General features: G+C 45.1%; 1 protein-coding gene across 7 annotated transcripts in view; it reads right to left on the reverse strand.

Moving 5' to 3' along the window:
• NDST2 (N-deacetylase and N-sulfotransferase 2) overlaps window positions 1-26,142 on the reverse strand; it is a 234,919-nt gene that overhangs the window by 121,231 nt on the left and 87,546 nt on the right. For all 7 annotated transcript variants that reach the window (XM_048856859.2, XM_048856861.2, XM_048856864.2 and 4 more), the window contains one exon: window positions 17,386-17,469. The gene's annotated coding sequence lies outside the window, so the exon portion shown is untranslated. The remainder of the gene's footprint in view (window positions 1-17,385; window positions 17,470-26,142) is intronic.

Below are 26,142 nucleotides of genomic sequence, written 5' to 3' on the forward strand. Positions count from 1 at the left end.
ACTTTGTGATCACATCGATTCTGCCAGTGGGCACATTCCCACTATCCCACCCCTCCCAGCTGCAGACCCCCAGGCTGGTTGAAAGCTTGTTGGGGGACAAAAAGGCCAAACATTTTCTACAATATCAATCCTCAAAGCAACAATCACCATGAGGAACAAAGAGCATGCTATTGCCATGGAAACAGCACAAAAATACTGTTAACAGATCAAGCAGCCTTGGGAGTGGAGACACTGATCACACTGCAGAGCAGTTATTGGAATTTAGTTTCACAAACAAGAGGGGTTAGAATATTCAGAAGGCCCACAAGGAACACTGTCAGCCCAGATGTCTCCACCCCTTTCCAGATTTTACTGGCCCCAGGTCAGCTTTTCAACACTGACTGCCTCTCTGTGCAATGCGCACTTGGTGAGAGTGGTGTCTTGTTAAGGAAACCAATTCCTCTTCAACACCTGAGTTGGGGAAGAGGGATAAACTGTACAATTTGGCTAAAATTATTACTAAATTTGTTCTTTATACAAAATCATTGTGGACATGGTGCTTTACAGATAAATAAAGCACCAAGGCTCTGCTGCCCCGAGAGCTTACCAAGTAGAGTCAAAAACTGATGTTTGTTGCCACTACAGAAAAAAAACAAACCCATGTCCCGGTGAAGTGCAGAGCCTCAGACTCCTTAGTTCATGAGGGACAGAGTGGAAAAAATGGAATGTGATCATGTAATTCAAAATGGTATTATAATGGATACTCACAAAGAGGGCCAAATTAAGGTAGCAAGGGAAACCTTAATTCAGACATTTCCCAACTTCTGAGTGCTTGACTTTGAAACCTCAATAATGTTCTTTTAACATCTTTTGTGTGTGTATGTATGTAATAACAACTATAGTTTTACATTTTGGTTCTCTTTCCCATTCCCTGTAAGAGCCCTTAACTGAATATAAGCAGCACAGCCCAATGGCCTGTGATGGGATGTTAGATGGGGTGTGATCTGAGTTACTACAGAAAATTCTTTCCTGGGTATCTGGCTGGTGAATCTTGCCCATATGCTCAGGGTTTAGCTGATCGCCATATTTGGGGTCGGTTTTCCTCCAGGGCAGATTGGGAGAGGCCCTGGTGGTTTTTCACCTTCCTCTGTAGCATGGGGCACAGGTCACTTGCTGGAGGATTCTCTGCTCCTTGAAGTCTTTAAACCACGATTTGAGGACTTCAATAGCTCAGACACAGGTGAGAGGTTTTTCGCAGGAGTGGGTGGGTGAGATTCTGTGGCCTGCATTGTGCAGGAGGTCGGACTAGATGATCATAATGGTCCCTTCTGACCTTAATATCTATGAATCTATAAATCTATGAATACGATGGAACGTTGTAGTTGAAAAACATCAGTCAATGAGAATGCCACACATCCGAAAAATGGCTTCAGATTCTGTCAAATTTGTCAGAGAGGAAGAAATTGCCAAGTGCAAGCAGTACACAGGATGGACCCCTCCTGTTTATTAAGGCTAGATGACATCAGCAACCAATAAGCATCCAATGCTCTGAAGCACTGATTTTGACAAGTCATCAAGCATCTCGCATGACAGCAGGGAATTCCAATAGGCTAGCAAAGTCTTATCAACACAACTGTTCCATCAGGGTGTTTGCTCCTCCCTAAAGCCTAATTCTCCCATTCCCACCAAAAAAAATTGTATATTAAAAAAGAGATCCTGGACACTGGTAAGCCAGAAGCATGACTTATTTCACAGATGTGTTGTGAGGCTTAATTTATGTCTGTAAACCCTTTGTGTTGTGCCTCTCCTCTATTGTAAGAGACTCTCAGTATTATCAATGTGGTCCTCTCTACACTAGAAAGAGTTAGCCAGTATAGCTATATCAGTAAAGCCCCCTACAGTCAGCATAACTATGTTTATACTACAGTATTTGCTGGCATAGCTGTGTTGGTTAGGGTTTGATTTTTTCACACTCTTAACTGACACAGCTATCCTGGCAAAACTTTTCGGTGTAGATCAAAGCTTGCAAGCACCCGATTAGGTTTGGAAGGATTAGATTTTTATCCATAAATGTAGATAAACATTGATTTCAATATACGTAAACATACAAACTGACACAAAAATATTTCCACTGATAATTATCAAAATGTACAGATAGACAATGTAACAAAAATGATTCTTGAGAACTTATTGGAGTTCGTATTCAGGCTATTTACTTTATACGCTTTGACATACGATGTCGACAAATTGCGTTTTAATGCTTATGAACCTTTAACTTTTTGACTCTCAACATCAACTGTCATTCAATAATTATCGTCTGACCCCTCCTAATTTCCTACAGCTGTGAAAATTTAAAATTGATAAAAATCGAAAAATGCTTAAAAGTAAACACTAATATTATCAGTCAAAATTAAATTCTGCCAAGCCTACGTATGATGAATGTGTAGTGCTTCCACACCCCCAACTCTCTGCACATTTGTCCAATTTATGCAAATTGAACAAGAACCTTGTCAGAGGTAGTCCGAGCTCTGGGGTGGTTTAAGTAGGATCTTCCCAGCACTACAGACAGTTCTGTTTGTTTTGGGCAGTGAAATCAGAAGGGATAATAAGAATGAAGATAATGCATTTGTCAGGTAAGTGCTGCCAACTGTAATTGTGCATGTCTCCTTTAACAAAGGATACAGAATACTGACAGTAGTAAATGACTGATTATATATGATTTATACAGCTGGCAGGGACATTCATTCTTGCGCAAGGATCTAGTTCATTCATGGTATAGTGCAAGAGTCATATTCAGCTTTGCATTGGTCCCAACTATTCCCTCCAAAGCCGCTAAGTATTTTTTTCTACCCCAGCTTACCCTCTACACTCCCCCCAAGCAATTTAAAACACTAGACAACATCCAATTGTATTTGTTTCCCGTAGAAAGGCAGAGCAAGGTGCCTCCCATACCAGGCTTCCCAGTGTCTTGGGTTGCCATCGCTCCCCTTCTCCTAGTCATTTCTAGTATCATTCTGTGCTGGTTTGGTGGGCCTACAGCCATCAGCAGTAGAGCATTTACATTCCGCTTTTCCCATGATCATCTTGTTAGAAGCATAAACCAAATCATATCACCTGAGGGCTTGTTAATGGAAGGGAAGGAAGCAAGAATGTCTCTCAGCATTTCTAATCTTTCCAGAGAAAAGGAAGAAAAGGAGACACTAAGATGAAACCAACATATTAAACCTTCCAGCTCATGCCTGCAATCAAAGGACCACTTCTGCACATGGAAAGGACCCAGTCAAAGCCCTTCCTATGGCAACAAGGTAACACAGAAATTCTCGAGAACTTAGCCAGCTTCAACCTCTAACCATTGTCCCATGTCTGTCCTGAGATTCCATCAGACTTCACTGCGGCTGCAACCTGGAAGAAATAAGTCCCAATGCTCCAGGTCCAAATAGCCACTTGTTTTCCAAATTTAAACACTCCCTGTCTCCCACATCCCAGGGAGTCTTTTCTCCAACAGAGATTTCTGTACTCCTTCAGGAAAGGACCCTCACCACATCTATCAGCAGAAGCATAGGGTATTCTAATACCCACAGCACCAAAGTTATGCACCACATCTTAGCACTAGGGCAGAGATGTATTTCACATCTGTGGCAGCAGATTACAAATTAGCTAAGTATTTCCCCAAGCACCCAGTCAGCTCAGGCCCCCACATGAGACAGTTTGAATCTGGAACCTCAGAGCTCTGATTTCAAAGACTGAAGCTACTACAGTTCAGGAAAGTAAATGATCTTACAATAAAGGAAAGTTGTTTTCCACATGAAGGAAGGTTCCATCCATTATCGCAGTTTAGACAGGTGTATCCTGTTGCCTTCACTGGAAAAATCAAACTAAACCTTCACTAAAACAAAACTAAAAATTAATCCCCTATCTACTCTATTATCGGAGCAAATATAAAGCTATTAATAGCAAGTAATCCACATACTGGTGATGCAGTTTTTACCATAAGAATTCTGTATAATCCACAGAACAAATACCAGACCTACTCAACATATTACTGTATCACACCTGAAATATTCACTAGGTCCGTATGACAGTGCAGATTAATTTACAGCTGCTACTCTGTCTGTAACCTCATCTCAGAAATTGGTCTCTAAAACATACTTGACTGTACAGAAGGGATTGAGGAGGTCACTGGCCCAAGATTTGGGACCTGCTTCAGACCCTCCTGGACTAGTGTCAAAAAAAGACAGAGTTCAAACCAATGTAAGTCTGGAATAGTTTAAAAGTGTGATATCTTGTGAACTAGCAGGGCTAGAGATAAATGCTTTATCCCACTGGAAAGCTGAGCATTCCCACTTTCACTCAAAGTATTTCCTTGCCTTGGTAGGATGCAGGATACTGGACCTTTAGAAAAAAAAAAAAGAATAAAGCCACTCGACTCTAATTTCTATCTTATTTTCCCTCCCCTCCCAACCTACCTGAATTCTGAATGTTAGTGGGTATCCTTAAGCTTCTAGAGCTAGAGATTACCACTTTCTACCAGGTGAAAGTTTGGAATCTCAGCTCTTTCAAATGGCATGCAGCTGGCATATCATCCTCAGCCTGTGGAGTAGGCTGAATTACACTTTTAATTTGGGGCTGGGAGTTTTGTCTCCAAAGTGAGAGCCATGTACGCTCAATCCCCAGACGCACTCCTACTGATATCAAAGAAGGTTTGCACAAAGATCAAGGATAGCATATGGACATTTGGTAGAAAATGTATTTTAACTAGTGAAGTTAATGATTGCCTGCAGCTCACTCAGTGGGAAAACACGATGCTGTACACTTTTAGAACTACAGCTGTCCTTGCCCTGGGTTTCTGCATGTGTGTCTTCCTTTCTTCTCCCTGCACATATCCCCGTTTTGGCCTCTCTTCAGTCTGATTGCTTGCTCTGTTTCTTTCCAGGGATGGAGATGACCTAAAATGTTATGAGGTTCAACTCCTAGTCCTCCCTGCAGCCACATATCATTGCCTCCCTCTGAGCTTCACTCTAGGTCCCTCTCCATTTGTCAGACACCAAACAGCGAGTGCATCTTCTTCTCTCCCCTCCCCAATTCTGAGTTGGAGCAGCAACATTTTTCTGTTGCTCCCTTTCTAGGCCTTTATCAGACCAGCCATCCACTTCTTCTACAGCTATTGTGTGTCTCTCATCCACCTTCCAGCTCTTCTGCACTAAGTAAGAAAGCAGCTGGCTGGGAGTGCAGACAGAGGAGAGGCAGTTATAGGCTGATGCTCAGTGGAGTCATTTGTCTGGTTAATTCCAATAACAAACGAGACTCTGGCACGTTAACTAGTTATGCGACTCCCAAGCGGTTGGCGTCCAACTTCTTAGAGGGACAAGTGGCGCTCAGCCACCAGAGATTGAGCAATAGGTCTGTGATGCCCTTAGATGTCTAGGGCTGCACACACTGACAGGTGCAAGTAACATGTTGAACCCCATTCATGATGGGGATCGGAGATTGCAATCTTTCACCATGAACAAGGAATTCCCAGTAAGTGTGGGTCATATGCTCACGTTGATTAAGTCCCTTAAAAAAATAAAAAAGCCTTGACTGGCCAGAGGAGAAACCTGAAAGACTGTTTTTTGCCCTCCCCGTACCTCTGGAGCAGGAGGTAAAAGATAAAGAAATTCAAAGTTATGACTCAAGTGCCCAACGTATAACCCTGAAGTAAGGCGAGGGAAGGATCTTGACATCATGCTGAGAGTGACTAATGCCCCTATTACTGAGAATGCATTTTACATGAAAGCATGCTCACACATGACAGGCAGCCTGCCGAAGTGGTGCCAGGCTCACCTCTACCTGTTGTTTCACTGGTCACAGCCTTGATAGTGGGATGGGTCAAGGCTATAAGTCTCCAGCCACCCCAGCAGGAAAGAGGTTCAAGGTGCTGGTTTTGACCTACAATGTCCTTCATGGTTTGTGTTCTGGCTACCTTTGAGACTATATTTCCCTTCAAACTCTTACTGAACAGTGATGATCAGTGAAGTCTCTGGAGTGGGTAGTGCCCGGATTTAGCCATCTGGGAGCAAATATTTCTCAATGAGTGGTGCCTGACTCCAGAACTCATTCCTCCCCACCCCACACTTTGTCCAATAGAGGCCAGGTTCGCTGACCTTCAGAGCACATTACAGTGTGTCTATTTATTCAAACTATATGTGGGAGGGCAGGGAGAAGGGTGAATTAAATAATTAAATGGGAAGAGGTATTTTGGGGGGGGGGGGAGAAAGCGAGGGAAAGGACTTCTTTCAGCAGCCCCAACATTTTGTAAGTATAGATGATTTCAGGAATAGATTTTATGCTTTTGTTTTATATGCACTTAGATATATTTATGGTAAGGAAACGATATAATTTGGAAAAAAATATACAACAAAGTAATAAAGACAAACAAAACATGCACAAGGGGGCTGTTACATAACCCTAACTCAGAATTTCCTGAATTTTAAATAGCGTTTAAAAGCTCAACCATAACGCATTAACAAATCTTTGTATTAAAAAACAAAACAAAACACAAGAAACAAAACTCTTGTGAACAGGTGATCAGTTTGTCTGGGAGTGTGTTTGTGCATTCAAAGCCATTTGTCTGAATGTGCAATGAAGGATTCCAATGAAGCTGTATCTAGTTTAACATGCAGATCATCAGATACACACAAAAACTGCATGCAGGTCTTTACTATCATCTATGGCCTTTACAACAAAAGTTAGTCTTCACTGAGGACAAAATGCACTGCCAATCTGAAAATAAGCCTCTTTTGGTTACCAAAAAGTAAAATGTAAAAAAAACCAAAAAAACCCAAACACTCCTCACCACTGAAACTCCAGTTTTTCCTACTGTGATGAAACCACAACACTCAGAAGCAATGTTGTCCTTTTTTTCCACACATGGAAGGGGCAGGAAATCATCTTTGGGATAGAAACGACCCTGAGAAACATCACCTGAAGACTAAATTTATGATGTGTCTGTTTTTATGTGCTTTACATGAAAATGCCTCCTCAATCAGAACTTTAACATCCCTGGTGCAACACTGTAATAAAAGAAGAATTATTTCTACATAAAATATTTCCAAAAGCTTTTCCTGAAGCATCCACACGTCTTTAAAAACAGTACGCTGAGGATCATAACGGTGCGGTGGGAAGTACAATATCCCCCTTCTCTAGCAGCTTTTGCCAGAGACTGGGTGTCTCACATGGAAGAACAGAAAGAATATTACTAACTAACCAGGCAAGTCCACTGTATGACAATCTACAACAGGGGCGGGCAAACTTTTTGGCCAGAGAGCCACATTGGGGTTGCAAAACTGTATGGAGGGCTGGGTAGGGAAGGCTGTGCCTCCCCAAACAGCCTGGCCCCTGCCCCCTATCCACCCCCTCCCACTTCCTGCCCCCCTAACAACCCCCCAACCATCCAACCCCCCCCCGCTCCTTGTCCCCTGACCATGTCCTCCCAGGACCCCCCACCCCTAACCGCCCCCCCAGGACCCCACCCCCATCCAACTCCCCCTGCTCCCTCTCCCCTGACTGCCCTGACCCCTATCCATACACCCCCGACAGGTCCCCCGCGACTTCCATGCCTATCCATCCCCCCCCGTTCCCCATGCCCTGATCACCCCCCCAGAACCTCCGCCCCATCCATCCGCTCCCTGCTCCTTGTCCCCTGACTGCCCCCTGGAACCCCTTGCCCCTTATCCAACCCCCCTGCTCCCTGCCCCCTTACCATGCTGCTCAAAGCAGCATGTCTGGCAGGCATGCCACCCAGCCGAGCCAGCCCCACCACTGCGTTGTCTGGCAGAAGCTCACAGCCCCACCGCCCAGAGCGCTGGTGGCATGGAGAGCTGAGGCTGCAGGGGAGAGGGGACAGCAGGGGAAGGGCTGGGAGCTCAAGGGCCAAGCAGGACGGTCCCGCGGGCTGGATGTGGCCAGCGGGCCGTAGTTGGCCCACCTCTGATCTACAACATGTACTTGCGATTTCTGACCCAGAACTAAACTCCATAGCTCTGAGATTTGCCATGTGAAAAAAGAATTAGTGCCTGGTGAATTTCATCTCATTCAAGTGGATGCCTTTATTTTTTTTGGTGATCCTGAACTTAAAGTTTGTATTTTTGTTTTCATTACCTCTTTAAAAAGAGTCTCCTGCAGCTCCAAGCTAAAGATCTTCCAGGAGATTCTAAGCAACAGCTGCAGCATCTCAGCCATCTGTTTCATTTATATTTGCTAATGCAGCTCCTGCTGTTTTCAACTGACAATTTTCTCTCTCTTATTCCTGGCACACGGGAAGTTGCTGTACGCAAAGTTCCTCTTTATTCTTAGCCGTCAAATCACATCTGGTAACAAAAATGCACGAACAAGGCCTCTTCCCATCCCACTTTTCCTCTATTAAAGTTATTGAGATTTGGATGAGTATTTATGTTGTTACTTTACAGTTTAAGAATATAAGAACGGCCACACTGGGTCAGACCCAAAGGTCCATCCAGCCCAGTGTCCTGTCTGCCGACAGTGGCCAATGCCAGGTGCCCCAGAGGGAGTGAACAGAACAGGTAATGATCAAGTGATCTCTCTCCTGCCATCCACCTTCACCCTTTGACAAACAGAGGCTAGGGACACCATTCCTTACCCATCCTGGCTAATAGCCATTAATGGACTTAACCTCCATGAATTTATCCAGTTCTCTTTTAAACCCTGTTATAGTCCTAGCCTACACAACCTCCTCAGGCAAGGAGTTCCACAGGTCGACTGTGCGCTGAGTGAAGAACTACTTCCTTTTATTTGTTTTAAACCTGCTGCCCATTCATTTCATTTGGTGGCCCCTAGTTCTTATATTATGGGAACAAGTAAATAACTTTTCCTTATTCACTTTCTCCACACCACTCATGATTTTATAGACCTCTATCATATCCCCTCTTAGTCTCCTCTTTTCCAAGCTGAAAAGTTCTAGCCTCTTTAATCTCTCCTCATATGGGACCCGTTCCAAACCCCTAATCATTTTAGGGGTGATGCCCTTTTCTGAACCTTTTCGAACGCCAGCTTATCTTTTTTGAGATGAGGGGACCACATCTGTACGCAGTATTCAAGATGTGGGCGTACCATGGATTTATATAAGGGCAATAAGATATTCTCTGTCTTTTTCTCTATCCCCTTTTTAATGATTCCTAACATCCCGTTTGCGTTTTTGACTGCTGCTGCACACTGCGTGGACGTCTTCAGAGAACTATCCACGATGACTCCAAGATCTCTCTCCTGATTAGTTGTAGCTAAATTAGCCCCCATCATATTGTATGTATAGTTGGGGTTATTTTTTCCAATGTGCATTACTTTACATTTATCCACATTAAATTTCATTTGCCATTTTGTCGCCCAATCACTCTGTTTTGTGAGATCTTTTTGAAGTTCTTCACAGTCTGCTTTGGTCTTAACCAGGGATCTCAAACTAAAATCACCAGGAGGGCCACATGAGGACTAGTACATTGGCCCGAGGACCGCATCATTGACACCCTCCCACTCCTGCTCCCACTCCACCCCTTCCATGAGGCCCCGCCCCTGCCCCACCTCCTCCCACCCCTTCCCTGCCCCAATTCCAAACCCTTACCCAAATCCCCACCCCTGCCCCGCCTCTTCTCCGCCTCCCCCCCTGAGGTGCAGCTCCCCGCTCCTCCCCCCTCCCTCCTGGAAAGCCCTAAGCGCCGCCAAACAGCTGTTTGACGGTGGGAGGAGCCTAGAGGTAGGCAGAGGAGTGGGGACACAGCACACTGTGGTGGGGGGGGGTGAGGGGAGCTTGGTGGCTGCAGGAAATAACTCGAGGGGCAGAGAGGGGCCACGGGGAGCTTGGCAGACCGCAGCAAATAACTCCGTGGGTCGCATGCGTATTTGAGACCCCTGGTCTTAACTATCTTGAGCATTTTAGTATCATCTGCAAACTTTACCACCTCACTGTTTACCCCTTTCTCCAGATCATTTATGAATAAGTTGAATAGGATTGGTCTTAGGACTGACCCTTGGGGAACACCACTAGTTACTCCTCTCCATTCTGAAAATTTACCTTTTATTCCTACCCTTTGTTACCTGTTTTTTAAACAGTTCTCAATCCATGAAAGGATCTTCCCTCTTATCGCATGACAACTTAATTTACGTAAGAGCTTTCGGTGAGAGACCTTGTCAAAGGCTTTCTGGAAAACTAAGTACACTATGTCCACTGGATCCCCTTTGTCCACATGTTTGTTGACCCCCTCAAAGAACTCTAATAGATTAGTAAAACATGATCTCCCTTTAGAGAAACCATGTTGACTTTTGCACAACAATTTATGTTCTTCTATGTGTCTGACAATTTTATTCTTTACTATTGTTTCAACTAATTTGCCTGGTACTGATGTTAGACTTACCGGTCTGTAATTGCCAGGATCACCTCTACAGCCCTTCTTAAATATTGGAGTTCCATTAGCTATCTTCCAGTCATTGGGTACAGTAACTGATTTAAGGGACAGGTTACAAACCATAGTTAATAGTTCCACAATTTCACATTTGAGTTCTTTCAGAACTCTTGGGTGAATGCCATCTGGTCCCGGTGACTTGTTACTGTTAAGTTTCTCAATTAATTTCAAAACCTCCTCTAGTGACACTTTAATCTGTGACAAGTCCTCAGATTTGTCACCTACAAAAGATGGCTCAGGTTTGGGAATCTCCGTGACATCCTCAGCCATGAAGACTGAAGAAAGAATTCATTTAGTTTCTCCGCGATGACTTTATTATCTTTAAGTGCTCTTTTTGTATCTCCATCGTCCAGGGGTCCTACTGGTTGTTTAGCAGGCTTCCTGCATCTGATGTACTTAAAAAACATATTGTTATTACCTTTTGAGCTTTTGGCTAGCTGTTCTTCAAACTCCTTTTGGCTTTCCTTATTACATTTTTACATTTAATTTGTCAGTGCTGATGCTCCTTTCTATTTACCTCTGTACTGACATCAGTATGTTACTTTTTCCTAATATCCAACCTAAACCTCCCCCACTGCAACTTGAGACCATTACTCCTTGTTCTGTCATCCGCTACCACTGAGAACAGTCTAGAGCCATCCTCTTTGGAACCCCCTTTCAGGTAGTTGAAAGCAGCTATCAAATCCCCCCTCATTCTTCTCTTCTGCAGGCTAAACAATCCCAGCTCCCTCAGCCTCTCCTCATAACTCATGTGTTCCAGCCCCCTAATCATTTTGTTGCCCTCCGCTGGACTCTTTCCAATTTTTCCACATCCTTCTTGTAGCGTGGGGCCCAAAAGTGGACACAGTACTCCAGATGAGGCCTCACCAATGTCAAATAGAGGGTAACAATCACATCCCTCTATCTGCTGGCAATGCCCCTACTTATACATCCCAAAATGCCATTGGCCTTCCTGGCAACAACGGCACACTGTTGACACATATCCAGCTTCTTGTCCACTGTAACCCCTACGTCCTTTTCTGCACAACTGCTGCCTAGCCATTCGGTCCCTAGTCTGTAGCAGTGCATTGGATTCTTCCGTCCTAAGTGCAGAGTCCTGCACTTGTCCTTGTTGAACCTCATCAGATTTCTTTTGGCCAAGTCCTCTAATTTGCCTAGGTCCCTCTGTATCCTATCCCTACCCTCCAGCGTATCTACCTCTGCTCCCCAGTTTAGTATCATCTGCAAACTTGCCGAGGGTGCAATCCACACCATCCTCCAGATCATTTATGAAGATATTGAACAAAACCGGCCCCAGGACCGACCCCTGGGGCACTCCACTTGATACCGGCTGCCAACTAGACATGGAGCCATTGATCACTACCCATTGAGCCTGACAATCTAGCCAGCTTTCTATCCACCTTATAGTCCATTCATCCAACCCATACTTTTTTAACTTGCTGGCAAGAATACTGTAGGAGACCATGTCAAAAGCTTTGCTAAAGTCAAGGAACAACATGTCCACTGCTTTCCCCTCATCCACAGAGCCAGTTATCTCGTCATAGAAGGCAATTAGATTAGTCAGGCATGACTTGCCCTTGGTGAATCCATGCTGCTGTTCCTGATCACTTTCCTCTCCTCTAAGTGCTTCAGAATTGATTCCTTGAGGACCTGCTCCATGATTTTTCCAGGGACTGAGGTGAGGCTGACTGGCCTGTAGTTCCCCGGATCCTCCTTCTTCCCTTTTTTAAAGATGGGCACTACATTAACCTTTTTCCAGTAGTCCGGGACCTCCCCCCATCGCCATGAGTTTTCAAAGATAATGGCCAATGGCTCTGCAATCACATCCACCAACTCCTTTAGCACTCTCGGATGCAGCGCATCCAGCCCCATGGACTTGTGCTCGTCCAGCTTTTCTAAATGGTCCCGAACCACTTCTTTCTCCACAGAGGGCTGATCACCTCCTCCTCATGCTGTGCTGCTCAGTGCAGTAGTCTGGGAGCTGACCTTGTTTGTCAAGACAGAGGCAAAAAAAGCATTGAGTACATTAGCTTTTTCCACATCCTCTGTCACTAGGTTGCCTCCCTCATTCAGTAAGGGGCCCACACTTTCCTTGACTTTCTTCTTGTTGCTAACATACCTGAAGAAACCCTTCTTGTTACTCTTAACATCTCTTGCTAGCTGCAACTCCAGCTGTGATTTGGTCTTCCTGATTTCACTCCTGCATGCCCGAGCAATATTTTTATACTCATCCCTGGTCATTTGTCCAATCTTCCACTTCTTCTAAGCTTCTTTTTTGTGTTTAAGATCAGCAAGGATTTCACTGTTAAGCCAAGCTGGTCGCCTGCCATATTTACTATTCTTTCTACACTTCGGGATGGTTTGTCCCTGTAACCTCAATAAGGATTCTTTAAAATACAACCAGCTCTCCTGGACTTCTTTCCCCCCCATGGTATTCTCCCAGGGGATCCTGCCCATCAGTTCACTGAGGTTGTCAAAGTCTGCTTTTCTGAAGTACAGGGTCTGTATTCTGCTGCTCTCCTTTCTTCCTTGTGTCAGGATCTTGACCTCAACCATCTCATGGTCGCTGCCTCCCAGGTTCCCATCCACTTTTGCTTCCCCTACTAATTCTTCCCAGTTTGTGAGCAGCAGGTCAAGAAGAGCTCTGCCCCTAGTTGGTTCCTCCAGCACTTGCACCAGGAAATTGTCCCCTACACTTTCCAAAAACTTCCTGGATTGTCTGTGCACCGCTGTATTGCCCTCCCAGCAGATATCAGGGTGACTGAAGTCTCCCATGAGAACCAGGGCCTGCAATCTAGTAACTTCCATTAGTTGCCGGAAGAAAGCCTCGTCCACCTCATCCCCCTGGTTGGTGGTCTATAGCAGACTCCCACCACGACATCACCCTTGTTGCTCACACTTCTAAACTTAATCCAGAGACTCTCAGGTTTTTCTGCAGTTTCATACCGGAGCTCTGAGCAGTCATACTGCTCTCTTACATACAATGCAACTCCCCCACCTTTTCTCCCCTGCCTGTCCTTCCTGAACAGCTTATATCCATCCATGACAGTACTCCACTCATGTGAGTTATCCCACCAAGTCTCTGTTATTCCAATCACATCATAATTCCTTGACTGTGCCAGGACTGCCAGTTATCCCTGCTTGTTTCCCAGGCTTCTTGCATTTGTGTACAGGCACTTGAGATAACTTGCTGTTTGTCCTGCTTTCATAGTATGAGGCAGGAGCCCTCCCCTCTCGCGCTCTCCTGTTCGTGCTTCCTCCCGGTATCCCACGTCCCCACTTAGCTCATTGCTTTGGTCCCCTTTCCCTGGTGAACATAGTTTAAAGCCCTCCTCACTAGGTTAGCCAGCCTGCTTGCGAAGATGCTCTTCCCTCTCTTCGTTACATGGTTGTTAAGCCATGGTGGCTCTTCTTTAGTTCTTTTACTGTGTTTTTTAATTTGGGGTATACATTTAAGTTGAGCCTCTATTACTGTGTCTTTGAAAAGCGTCCATGCAGCTTGCAGGGATTTCACTCTAGTCACTGTACCTTTTAATTTCTGTTTAACTAACCTCCTCATTTTTGCATAGTTCCCCTTTCTGAAATTAAATGCCACTTGTGTTGGTCTGTTGAGGTGTTCTTTCCACCACAGAAATGTTAAATGTTTTTATATTATGGTCACTATTTCCAAGCGGTCCTGTTATAGTTACCTCTTGGACCAGATCCTGCGCTCCACTCAGGACTAGATCGAGAGTTGCCTGTCCCCTGTGGGTTCCTGTACCAGCTGCTCCAAGAAGCAGTCATTTAAAGTATCGAGAAATTTTGTCTCTGCATTTCGTCCTGAGGTGACATGTACCCAGTCAATATGGGGATAATTGAAATCCCCCACTATTATTGAGTTCTTTATTTTGATAGCCTCTCTAATCTCCCTTAGCATTTCACTGTCCTGGTCAGGTGGTCAATAATAGATCCTTACTGTTATATTCTTATTGGAGCATGGAATTACTATCCTTAGAGATTCTATGGAAAATGTGGATTCATTTAAGATTTTTATTTCATTTGATTCTACATTTTCTTTCACATGTAGTGCCACTCCACCCCCCCATGACCTGTTCTGTCCTTCTGATATATTTTGTACCCCGGAATGATTGTGTCCCATTGATTGTCCTCACTCCACCAGGCTTCTGTGATGCCTATTATATCAATATCCTTCTTTAACATGAGGCACTCTAGTTCTCCCATCTTATTATTTAGACTTCTAGCATGTGTACAAGCACTTTAAAAACTTGTCACTGTTTATTTGTCTGCCCTTTTTTGATGTGTCAGATTCTTTATGTGAATGTTTCTTATCTGATCTGGCCCATACTTGACCCTCTTCCATCCTCTCCTCCTGACTAAAACCTAGAGACTCTCTATCAATAGACTCTCCTCTAAGAGAAGTCTCTGTCCGATCCATATGCTCCTCTGCAGCAATCAGCTTTCCCCCGTCTCTTAGTTTAAAAACTGCTCTGCAACCTTTTTAATGTTAAGTGCCAGCAGATACAATATTTTACAATGTTTCAGATACAATAATGAGGGCAGAGTATGGAAAGGGAGCGAAGGGGACAGAGCAACACAGAAAAGAGGGAGAAGTAAGAAGGGAATTATACTCCCTACTACTACAGCACTGCTGCGGGAAGGATGGGGCTGGAAGCCCTCCAAGCTACCCTCACAACCAGTACACCTTCCTTACACCATTACCTCATGCTAGGATTCAACCTTTTCTGGCCACTATACCCATTACCCAACTATGGAATTGACTGTACCATCTGACCATGGCCTTGCTCTCCCTTCTCCTGTACCCAGCAATAACATCCCTCCTCTTCTGCACAACACTGGTGTCAGAATCAGCCCAAGAGCCAGTGTACTTTACAGAAGGCATAAGTGAGTGAAGTGTGTTGAGGCAGAACACCAGGGCTCAGAATTTTAAGTACCAGTGATTAGGAACCACCATCCCGCTGAGAGATGCTGAGACTATAGCTCTCCCATACTGTTACCTGTGGTGCTAAGAGACACTCTGGGTAAAGGCACAGACTGACCAACTCCTGAAATAATGGTTAGCCAGCATGAAAAGCAATAAAATGGTAGCACAGGGAGATTTGGCCAGCAGCCACCACCAAGGCCAGTTAATGTCACTACTGCGTGCCAGGGAGCTCATTAAGCAAGTCTCCAAGCTAGCAGGGAGATCTAAGGGCTTGTCACACTGGGAAATGATATTGGTTGTAATGCACAACTTAGCACTTAGTGTACACAAGGACTGTCATCTTTTAAAATCATGTGAGCTGGTCATGGCTAACCTCTCCACAGAGTGTTTAATGTGGTGTGTGCTAGCACGTGTTATAACATGGCTTCATTTTCCAGCATTGACTAGCCCTAACTTGGAAACAGGTATGGACATTAAACACAAAAAGGGCTGCACACAAACCAGACCAAGATGTGTGACTCTGCATCTCCCCTTCTAATATACCCCCTTCTCAGTCATTGCAGTAATTACTACAGTACAAGGCGACATGAGAGGAGCAGACCCACAGGGCTGGAAACCTTGTGCTGGAACATCCTTTTCAGGTCACAAACACACAGCCCTGAACTTCATGCTGATAAGCAGCTGAGAGAGTGCTGGGGAGATATCAGTCATAATCTCTTATCTCTACTGTTCCCGGAAGACAACCTAAAATTACCCCTCAATCTGCTGTTCCACCCATTAACTCTTTCATAATCCTCAGACCACCTCTTCTACTACAATATATTCCTAACAGCCACTATGTGCTACCTTCTGAATAATGGGTAGACAACAGAGGAGGGAGGAGGAGAGCAGAAGAGAAGGAGAAAGAAAGGAAATTGAGGAGATTTGGAGGGTGAGTGAGAAAAAACAAGGGAAGAGACTCCAACAGTCTAGCAGTGAGGCATAACCCTCTCCTACCAAAAAACCTCTCTTGAGTGCTTGGTGCTGTGCCTGGGTTAATCTGTGCCTTTACACCAGCCAGCCAGTCATTCCCTCTGCATGCAGAGCACAACTGGCTTCATTTCCTCCCCAGCTTCTGTTCAACATTATATATTTGTATACATACCGTACTCTGCCTTCAAAGAACGGGATTCACCTACACCTGGGAAGAGCTGGAACACAGGTGCAGTTCATACAATGGAGCATGTGTTAGCTCTCTTAATATGTTGGCAATTGTTCCTATCCAACTGTGGATGGATGTGAATCATTACATAAGGACCAGATTTGCTTTTGAATTTACAGCTAACTGGCACTAAAAACACAGTTATAGGTGCACTCTGGAGAGGCCAACTGCAGCCTTTCGATGTCCCCTCGAACAACCCTGCACAAAGCATTCTGACTTTCAAGTGCATATTGGACAGGACAGAAAAGATTACTTATTGACACCTGCATCACACTCCAGGATGTTATAGTTTCTTTATGTTTTGCAAGAAGGATGCATTATCCAGTGAGTCTTGGTTCTAGTCTAAAATGCTATCATTAACTTGCTTGCCATTCCTCAGTTTACCCAGATGTAAAATTGTGTAAACATTTATCTATTTCACAGAGATGATATGATGTGTATTATGGTGGCATCTAGGATCTCAATCTTACACCAGGACTCCATTGTGCTACACACCATACAAACACAGAACAAAAGGACACTCCCTGTCCCAGGGTGCTTTTTAATGTTGAGACATTCTAAAGAACTGCAAAACATTATTTGTACTCTAAGGCACCTCACAAACGGCAACAGAAAAGGGAGAGCAGAGTGTACTATGACCCAATGAGAGAAAGGTGAATTCATCACCATCTCCTAGAATGAGAAAATGGCCATTTTCCATAGTGGTCAGCAACATGCCAAACCAAAGATCCCAGGAACAGGACTGCTCTCATCCTATCCCTTGCCCCACACCACCCAATCCAAAATGATCACAGTTACATCCATTTTTCTCTTACCTTGCTGAGCAGCTGTGTGCAGAGTCAGAGGAAGAGCCAGGCTACACTGCACCAAAAACAGACTGAGCAAAGGGCACTGTGCACCTGTCAAGAGGAAGAACAGCTTAGTTTAACATACCGATACCAAGTACAGTGAAGCAGTGATGTTTTCCAGAACAGACACATCCTGTGGTACCCGTCTCCATTTGAGGAGAGGGAGATCAACCCCTTAGGAAATCATCTGTGAACATCAGCGGTTATAAAGGAACCTGCATTTTCAGATTCAACTCTGATTTTAAAATTGTAGCCATAGAAAATAAGGGAGATATTCGGATTATTTCTATGATTACCATAGGCATGTCTGTTTACCAATTTGCTATTGTCCAGCCTGACCGCAAGGAATTAAATGAAAGGAGGCTGTTACAGGGAAACAAACAGGAATCAAAACAATTACAGCTATGAGGTACCTTAAGGGAACAATGGGAGAGCTACTAATTGGGAATGCCCACCTACCTGGCTCAAGCCAGGTTGGCAAGGTTCATTCTGATCCTAGGCTCTGGCCTGGAAAAAGGGGCACTAAACCAGTAAAGACACTGGACTAGAGAGGAAGGCAGGTGAGTGGGCAGCAGCTGGAAATGAGCCTCTGACAGAGAGAGAGAGAAAAAGAGAGAATGCTGCAGGGTCTGTCTCCCCCAGGAGCAGGGCATCTGGGGTGAGTAGAACTCACCCAAAACTGGCAAGGAAAGGATGAAGTTTAGGCCTGACTCAGGCATACAGGCCTTTTGTTGTTTTATCCCTTTTTTCTGCTTGCTACATTCACCTTTGGGTAAATAAATAATATTCTGTTTGAAGAAGCTGGTTTTGAGTTACTTCCATCCACCACTGGAACCAGAGGAAAAGGGCTAACAGGTGCCAAACACAGGTGGGCCTGTCATGTTACTATATTTGGTAAACGGGAGGTGGAGAGGGGGGCTGCCCAGCACAGAAATTCAGTCTAAGAATTGTATAGACCATGTGGCACCTGAGAGGGGTGAAGCTGTACTCCAGAAGCTATATTCAAAAGGAGTCTAAAGCACAGCTTGCCCTGTAACTGTGACTGTAGTGTTTTATAATGTTGCCACTGCAAACCCCATCATTACATGGGTATCAGTGACATGGCAAGGCCACACACAGGAAAGAAAACCTGCAAGGTAAGAGGAAAACAAACTGTTTACTACTGATAGGCTCATTTTCCTCTCTATCATCTGCTGAGGAGGCAGGGGCTCAACAATAGTAGACCTAAACAGTCAGTCCTGTATTGCTCCCTGTCTAGAGCACACCGTGATAAGCCCAGCCTTCACGCACACTTCTTCAGGAACAATCTCCTCTTCACTCAACAACAAAAACCTTTCAAAATCACAATTTCAGACAGTAAAAAAAAAATCCTTAACTATTCTGGAGGGGAGAAATCTCGGTTTTAACAACATAGCTGTCTTTTCCACAAAATACCCCTGGGCAACCCACTGTACAGCACATGTAAACTGTAGGCCTGCTGAGCCCAGAAGTGGAGAATAAAGAAGCACTCTGCAGTTCATAGGTTTCAGAGTAGCAGCCGTATTAGTCTGTATCCGCAAAAAGAAAAGGAGTACTTGTGGCACCTTAGAGACTAACAAATTTATTTGAGCATAAGCTTTCATGAGCTACAGCTCACTTCATCGGATACATGCAGTGGAAAATACAGTGGGGAGATTTTATGTACACAGAGGACATGAAACAATGGGTGTTACCATACACACTGTGACGAGAGTGATCAGGTAAGGTGAGCTATTACCAGCAGGCATGTCCAACAAACCTCTGAACAGCATACTAACCCACAGAGAGCTTCTTACCAAGACTACAAAAAGAAGGATTCTGGGTGGACTCCTCCTGAAGGTCGAAACAGCAGACTGGACTTCTACATAGAGTGCTTCCGCCGACGTGCATGGGCTGAAATTGTGGAAAAGCAGCATCACTTGCCCCATAACCTCAGCCGTGCAGAACACAACGCCATCCACAGCCTCAGAAAGAACTCTGACATCATAATCAAAAAGGCTGACAAAGGAGGTGCTGTCATCATCATGAATATGTCAGAATATGAACAAGAGGCTGCTAGGCAGCTCTCCAACACCACTTTCTACAAGCCATTACCCTCTGATCCCACTGAGGGTTACCAAAAGAAACTACACCATCTGCTCAAGAAACTCCCTGAAAAAGCACAAGAACAAATCCGCACAGACACACCCCTAGAACCCAGACCAGGGGTATTCTATCTGCTACCCAAGATCCATAAACCTGGAAATCCTGGGCGCCCCATCATCTCAGGCATTGGCACTCTGACAGCAGGATTGTCTGGCTATGTAGACTCCCTCCTCAGGCCCTACGCTACCAGCACTCCTAGCTATCTTCGAGACACCACTGACTTCCTGAGGAAACTACAATCCATCGGTGATCTTCCTGAAAACACCACCCTAGCCACTATGGATGTAGAAGCCCTCTACACCAACATTCCATATAAAGATGGACTACAAGCTGTCAGAATACAGTATCTCCGATAATGTCTCGGCAAACCTGGTGGCTGAACTTTGTGACTTTGTCCTCACCCATAACTATTGCACATTTGGGGACAATGCATACCTTCAAATCAGCGGCACTGCTATGGGTACTCGCATGGCCCCACAGTATGCCAACATTTTTATGGCTGACTTAGAACAACGCTTCCTCAGCTCTCGTCCCCTAATGCCCCTACTCTACTTGCGCTACATTGAAGACATCTTCATCATCTGGACCCATTGAAAAGAAGCCCTTGAGGAATTCCACCATGATTTCAACAATTTCCATCCCACCATCAACCGCAGCCTGGACCAGTCCACACAAGAGATCCACTTCCTGGACACTACAGTGCTAATAAGTGATGGTCACATAAACACCATCCTATACTGGAAACCTACTGACCGCTATGCCTAACTACATGCCTCCAGCTTTCATCCAGACCGCACCACACGATCCATTGTCTACAGCCAAGCTCTACGATACAACCGCATTTGCTCCAACCCCTCAGACAGAGACAAACACCTACAAGATCTCTATCAAGTGTTCTTACAACTACAATACCCATCTGCTGAAGAGAAGAAACAGATTGACAGAGCCAGAAGAATACCCAGAAGTTACCTACTACAAGACAGACCCAACAAAGAAAATAACAGAACACCACTAGCCATCACCTTCAGTCCCAACTAAAACCGCTCCAGCGCATCATCAAGGATCTAAAACCTATTCTGAAGGATGACCCATCACTCTCTCAGATCTTGGGAGACAGGCCAGTCCTTGCTTACTGACAGCCCCCCAACCTGAAACAAATATTCACCAGCAACCACACACCACACAAAAAAACACTAACCCAGGAACCTATCCTTGCAACAAAGCCCGTTGCCAACTGTGTCCACGTATCTATTCAGGGGACACCATCATAGGGCCTAATCACATCGGCCACACTATCAGAGGCTCATTCACCTGTACATCTACCAACGTGATATATGCCATCATGTGCCAGCAATGCCCCCCCTGCCATGTACATTGGCCAAACTGGACAGTCTCTATGTAAAAGAATAAATGGACACAAATCAGATGTCAGGAATTATAACATTCAAAAATCAGTCGGAGAACACTTCAATCTCTCTCGTCACTCGATTACAGACCTAAAAGTGGCAATTCTTCAACAAAAAAACTTCAAAAACAGACTCCAACGAGAGACTGCTGAATTGGAACTAATTTGCAAACTGGACACCATTAACTTAGGCTTCAGTAAAGACTGGGAGTGGATGTGTCATTACACAAAGTAAAACTATTTCCCCATGTTTATTTCCTCCCCCCCCCCCCCCCCCCACCGTTCCTCAGACGTTCTTGTCAACTGCTGGAAATGGCCCACCTTGATTATCACTATAAAAGGTTTTTTTTTCTCTCCTGCTGGTAGTAGCTCACCTTACCTGATCACTCTCATCACAGTGTGTATGGTAACATCCATTGTTTCATGTTCTGTGTATATAAAATCTCCCCACTGTATTTTCCACTGCATGTATCTCATGAAGTGAGCTGTAGCTCACGAAAGCTTATGCTCAAATACATTTGTTAGTCTCTATGGTGCCACAAGTACTCCTTTTCTTTCTATAGTTCATAGTGGAGAGATATGGCTCTATACAAAGAAGAGAGACATCAAATAGAATGAGTCTGTCCCAAGAAGAAAGCTGTTATTCAAGCATAGGTGAAGTCTGCAGCAGAGCGCAGTACAGGATTATTTGCCTTCTCTCAATCTTCTCTAACAAACATTCTGAGCACTGAACATCCCTGGAGGAAAAGTCTGACCCAAATACTTTATTTTGAGCTTGGCCAGACTACACATTTTGCAGCCTGCCTATGTGCTAGGTCAGAAGTCCAAAAAGAACAGGATCTTGTTCTCCCACATCCTCTTTGCAGCCCTTGAGATCCTCTCTTCTGACACTTTAATCATGTGCAAGGAACCAGGCTCCTGTTCACTACCCTGCATCCCCAGGCACTCCCAAAAAGACCCCCAGCAAAAGATAATTTGAAAATGGTGCTCAGGGATTTATTCTCAAGGATTTTATTAGGATCTGGCTCTCTAGACTCAAAAACAGCCCACAAAAGTAATATACTTAGTTAAGCATGGCAGTCAATGTACGCACAACACAAAGCACTACAATACTTAGTACTTACTGGCCTGGATCTTAGCCCTGAGCTTCTTTGAGCTAGTAACCAAGCTTTCCAAAAACATCTACAGTATTTCACTTTGATTATACGAGACTATATTCTTCAGCTGATTCCAGATACCACTTACATCCATCAGACAGATAATTCTACTTATTCATTCTACTTGTCACAAGTCAAAGTTTATTATTCATTTAAACATATTTAAAATACACCAATTGCTCCAGGCGCATGGATTTTGAATTAAAGGCAGGTGCTGCTGCTTGCAGCTGATAAGACCTACTGTTAATGGTATCCAACAATGTTTGCATCATGCATCCTAGGGCAACAAATCCATGAGCTTTGAACAACAAACACAATTACTAGCTAAAGTGCTTATAACTGTGGAGATGGGACAAGAAACCTTGTCCTTTAGCTCCAAAACCACCCCCACTTCCCCTTGAGCTAAGAGAGAACTCCTTTAAACAGAAGATGTAACTGGGCCCATACTCTCTTGAGATCAACTGCCAGGAAACAGTGTCATTTGAACAAGCCAGTGTGCTACACTGGGATAATACCACTGGGGGAAGCAGTGGGTTCTTGGCAATCTATGCTGCTTGGCCTGACCTTCTTTTGGAAGATAATACTCTGTGCTTATCCAAGGATCTCAAAGCATTTTACGAAGGCGAGTAAATATTGTCATTCTACAGCTGGAGAAACAGAAAATTAAATGACTTGCCCACAGTTTCACAGCAAATCCCAACCTGGGATTAGACTTCAGGAGGCTCAGTCCTCTAGATCACATTACCCTTATTGTGCTTACAGGGCAAAAGTCTGCTCTCAGATCCACATATGCACAACCCTCACTGCAGTCCATGCGAGTTGTATGAATGTATCTGAGAGCCAAATCTGGACTTAAATCTAAAGGAATACTGTGCTGATGGGCTATTGCCATTAGACAGGCTTCCTTGTAGGCTTGACTAGACCCCAACATGTCAGCAAAATGTGAAGAGATTTATAGAGCAAAAACCCTGAACAACAGTGAAATATGGCAGATTTTTCCAGGAGCTCTGTTCTGCTCCTCCTTATCCACACTATAATCCCTCTCTGCCATCAAATAATGGCAGACATTGTTTGAGATGGATGTAAAATTGAGTTAATTTGAGCATCCCCTCCCAAACAGCCCGTCTTCCCCATTCCTCCAAAAACAGAATAGAAAGTCAATACCACCACTGAGGGAAAACAGTATACAGTGAGCCAGAGATAACCATATTTCTAAAGGAGGGTGTCAAATGCCACTTCTTTGGAATGAGACTAAAGGATAGGATTTCACAGTGACAAAGCTGAAATAGCCAACAGCTGGCCTTGAGGCGTATACTCCTCCGCTGCATCCAATTATGATGGGTGTCCCTCATGTTGCACCCAAATCTGATTCCAACCCATCCTAGCCTGCTGTTCTCAGTCTTCACGGTAAATTGACATCAAACACTGACTCAGGAAACTGAGGTTAGAGGGAACAGTATTTACTTTAAACGGATTAATCCCACATCTCATCACGCTTCCTCTGCTATGTTTTGTTTTATAGTGCCTCATTTTGATATTGTATTCCAAATCCAGGCTAGAGCAGGCTGAGAGTTACATAGGCAGAAGGCATACAGCTCTGCATAATGTAAAATGAACTACAGGCAAAGAGCCAAACCCCCTAACTTCCACAGAAAGCGAGAGATTACACACACATACTGAGTGCCCCAGATTTGGGCACTGAGATTTGGGCACAGGGAGTGTGTCCTTGACACTGACCAAGGGGAGTGAAATCATGAAGTGAGCGAGGTGGGGAACCTGGGTGATGGATGCATTAGAACAGGGGTGGGAAAACTTTTTGGCCCGAGGGCCACATTGGGGTTGTGAAACTGTATGGAGGGCCAGGTAGGGAAGGCTGTGCCTCCCCAAACAGCCTAGCTCCTGCCCCCTCCCACTTCCCGCCCCCTGACTGCCCCCCTCAGAACCTCCCCTGCTCCCTCTCTGCCCCCTCCCAGGACCCCCCATCCCTAACCGCCCCCCCAGGACCACACCCCCTATCCAGCACCCCCTGCTCCCTGACTGCCCCGACCTCTATCCACATCCCTGCCCCCTGACAGGCTCCCCGGGACTCCCACGTCTATCCAACCCCCCCTGCTCCCTGACTGCCCCTCCCAGGAACCTCCGCCCTATCCAACCACTCCCTGCTCCCTGTCCCCTGACTGCTCCCCGGGACCCTCTTCCCCTTATCCAACCCTCCCACTCCCCGCCCTCTTACCATGCTGCTCAGAGCAGCAGGACTGGCAGCCGTGCCACCTGGCCAGCATGACAGCATAGCTGTGGAGGAAGGGGGACAGCGGGGGAGGGACCAGGGGCTAGCCCCCCTGGCCTGGCGCTCAAGAGTCGGGCAGGATGGTCCAGAGGGCCGGATGTGGCCCACGGGCCGTAGTTTGCCCACCTCTGCATTAGAATGACTGGAGTGGAGTTGATGCACAAATGCAAATACAAACCTTTAACTGCTGAGCAAATCAGCCTGGTTCACTGGTGTGTTTGTCTTTTTGCAGTAAGCACTCACATAGCTTAACCAATTAGTTGAAACTTCCCCATCCTGTGAGAACTGTATCTCAGTAACTCAGTACATTGGAGCTTCGAACTAGAAACCACTTGGTTTGCAGGGCAGCCGCTCTAGCAGGTGAACTGAATCGAGTCCCTGCTGTGCTGAGCTAGTGGACAAACACATCTTGTCTCAGCTAGAAATTGCTCTTATACACAGGCCTCTCAACACACTAAAAAAATAACCTAAACCAGCGTTTCTCAAATGCAGCCACCAGGGGCTTTTCTTGTGGCCATAGCCTTCTGGGTGGTGACTGGGGGGCAGGGGGGAAATGAGGCAGATCCCTGCCCCCTTCTGGAGCCACAAACATTGTAGGAGCAGGCAACTAGTGTGAGTTCCCCTCTTTCCTGGGGGCGGTGGAGCTAGGGCTTCGAGCTTCAGCCCTGGGGTGGTGGGCGGCAGGCTCTGGCCGTGTGGCAGCAGGCTCCATCCCCCGGCCGCAGGGCTTCAGGCTCCAGCCCCGACCTCACCCCCCCGTCATCACTGGCCCTCTCTGCCTCCCTACCCACCCCCCCATCTAGGGCTTAATTTGTCCCCCACCTTGCAGGGGCTGAGTAAGTCTGCTGTGAAAAGTGATATTACCAAATGTCACTTTTCACAGTAGCAGATTTACTAGGTAGCAAGTCTTAAAAAAAGAAAATCAACCAAAAAAAGCAAAACATGTAAAGCACCTTATTTGTGTTTCTGTATAGGTCCAGTAAAAAATAGACAACTGTATGTTATTTTTATTATTGAGTCTGAAAAAAAAAAGCCTACTTAAATAAATGACAATGATTTGGACATATATATGTGCATATTTATTTGTTTTTCCTAAAGTTAAAGCATTTTAGCCGCCAGCAAGAGTTGGTGGCCGCACTGCGAGGCCACCAAAGATTTTGTTGTGAGAAGCTCTGATCTAAACTCGTGTTTTGAATCACAGCTTGTAGGCTCTGCATAGAGATATGGCTATCGAAATCCCAATTATCCTCCCCAATGTTGATTTAATTATATCGCTGTAATTGAGTTTACTCCATACAAGAGACAAAAGGTGAAGAAATTCCAGTCAATGACACCTGAGATAAGGGAATGAGCAAATGGAGAAAGCAGTAATAGGTCTTCACATTCCCACCTGCCAGTATTATCGTACATATATAGGGTTTAAAAAAAATCTACTTGACGGGGGCAGGTAGGAGGCTTTGGCAAACACTAAGTTAAAATAAATGAAATTTCTAGACCTTAAGGTTATGAAGACAACTTGCCAGATGTAAACCAAATGTAAACCAATGCAGACAATGTCTTCCTAAGTCTGCAGAAAGGACCGCTCCAGTGGCCTGTTCTGCTCAGGGCTTTTCCAAGCTGCGGCAGTGGACACAGAACTAATGTAGTCCGCTATCACTGCTGCTATTAAGAACTTGTGGGCAAAAGTGAAACTGAGGAGAGTCAGGTCAGTT

Source organism: Caretta caretta, chromosome 7, assembly GCF_965140235.1.
Source record: "Caretta caretta isolate rCarCar2 chromosome 7, rCarCar1.hap1, whole genome shotgun sequence".
In the NCBI taxonomy this organism is placed as follows: Eukaryota; Metazoa; Chordata; order Testudines; family Cheloniidae; genus Caretta; species Caretta caretta.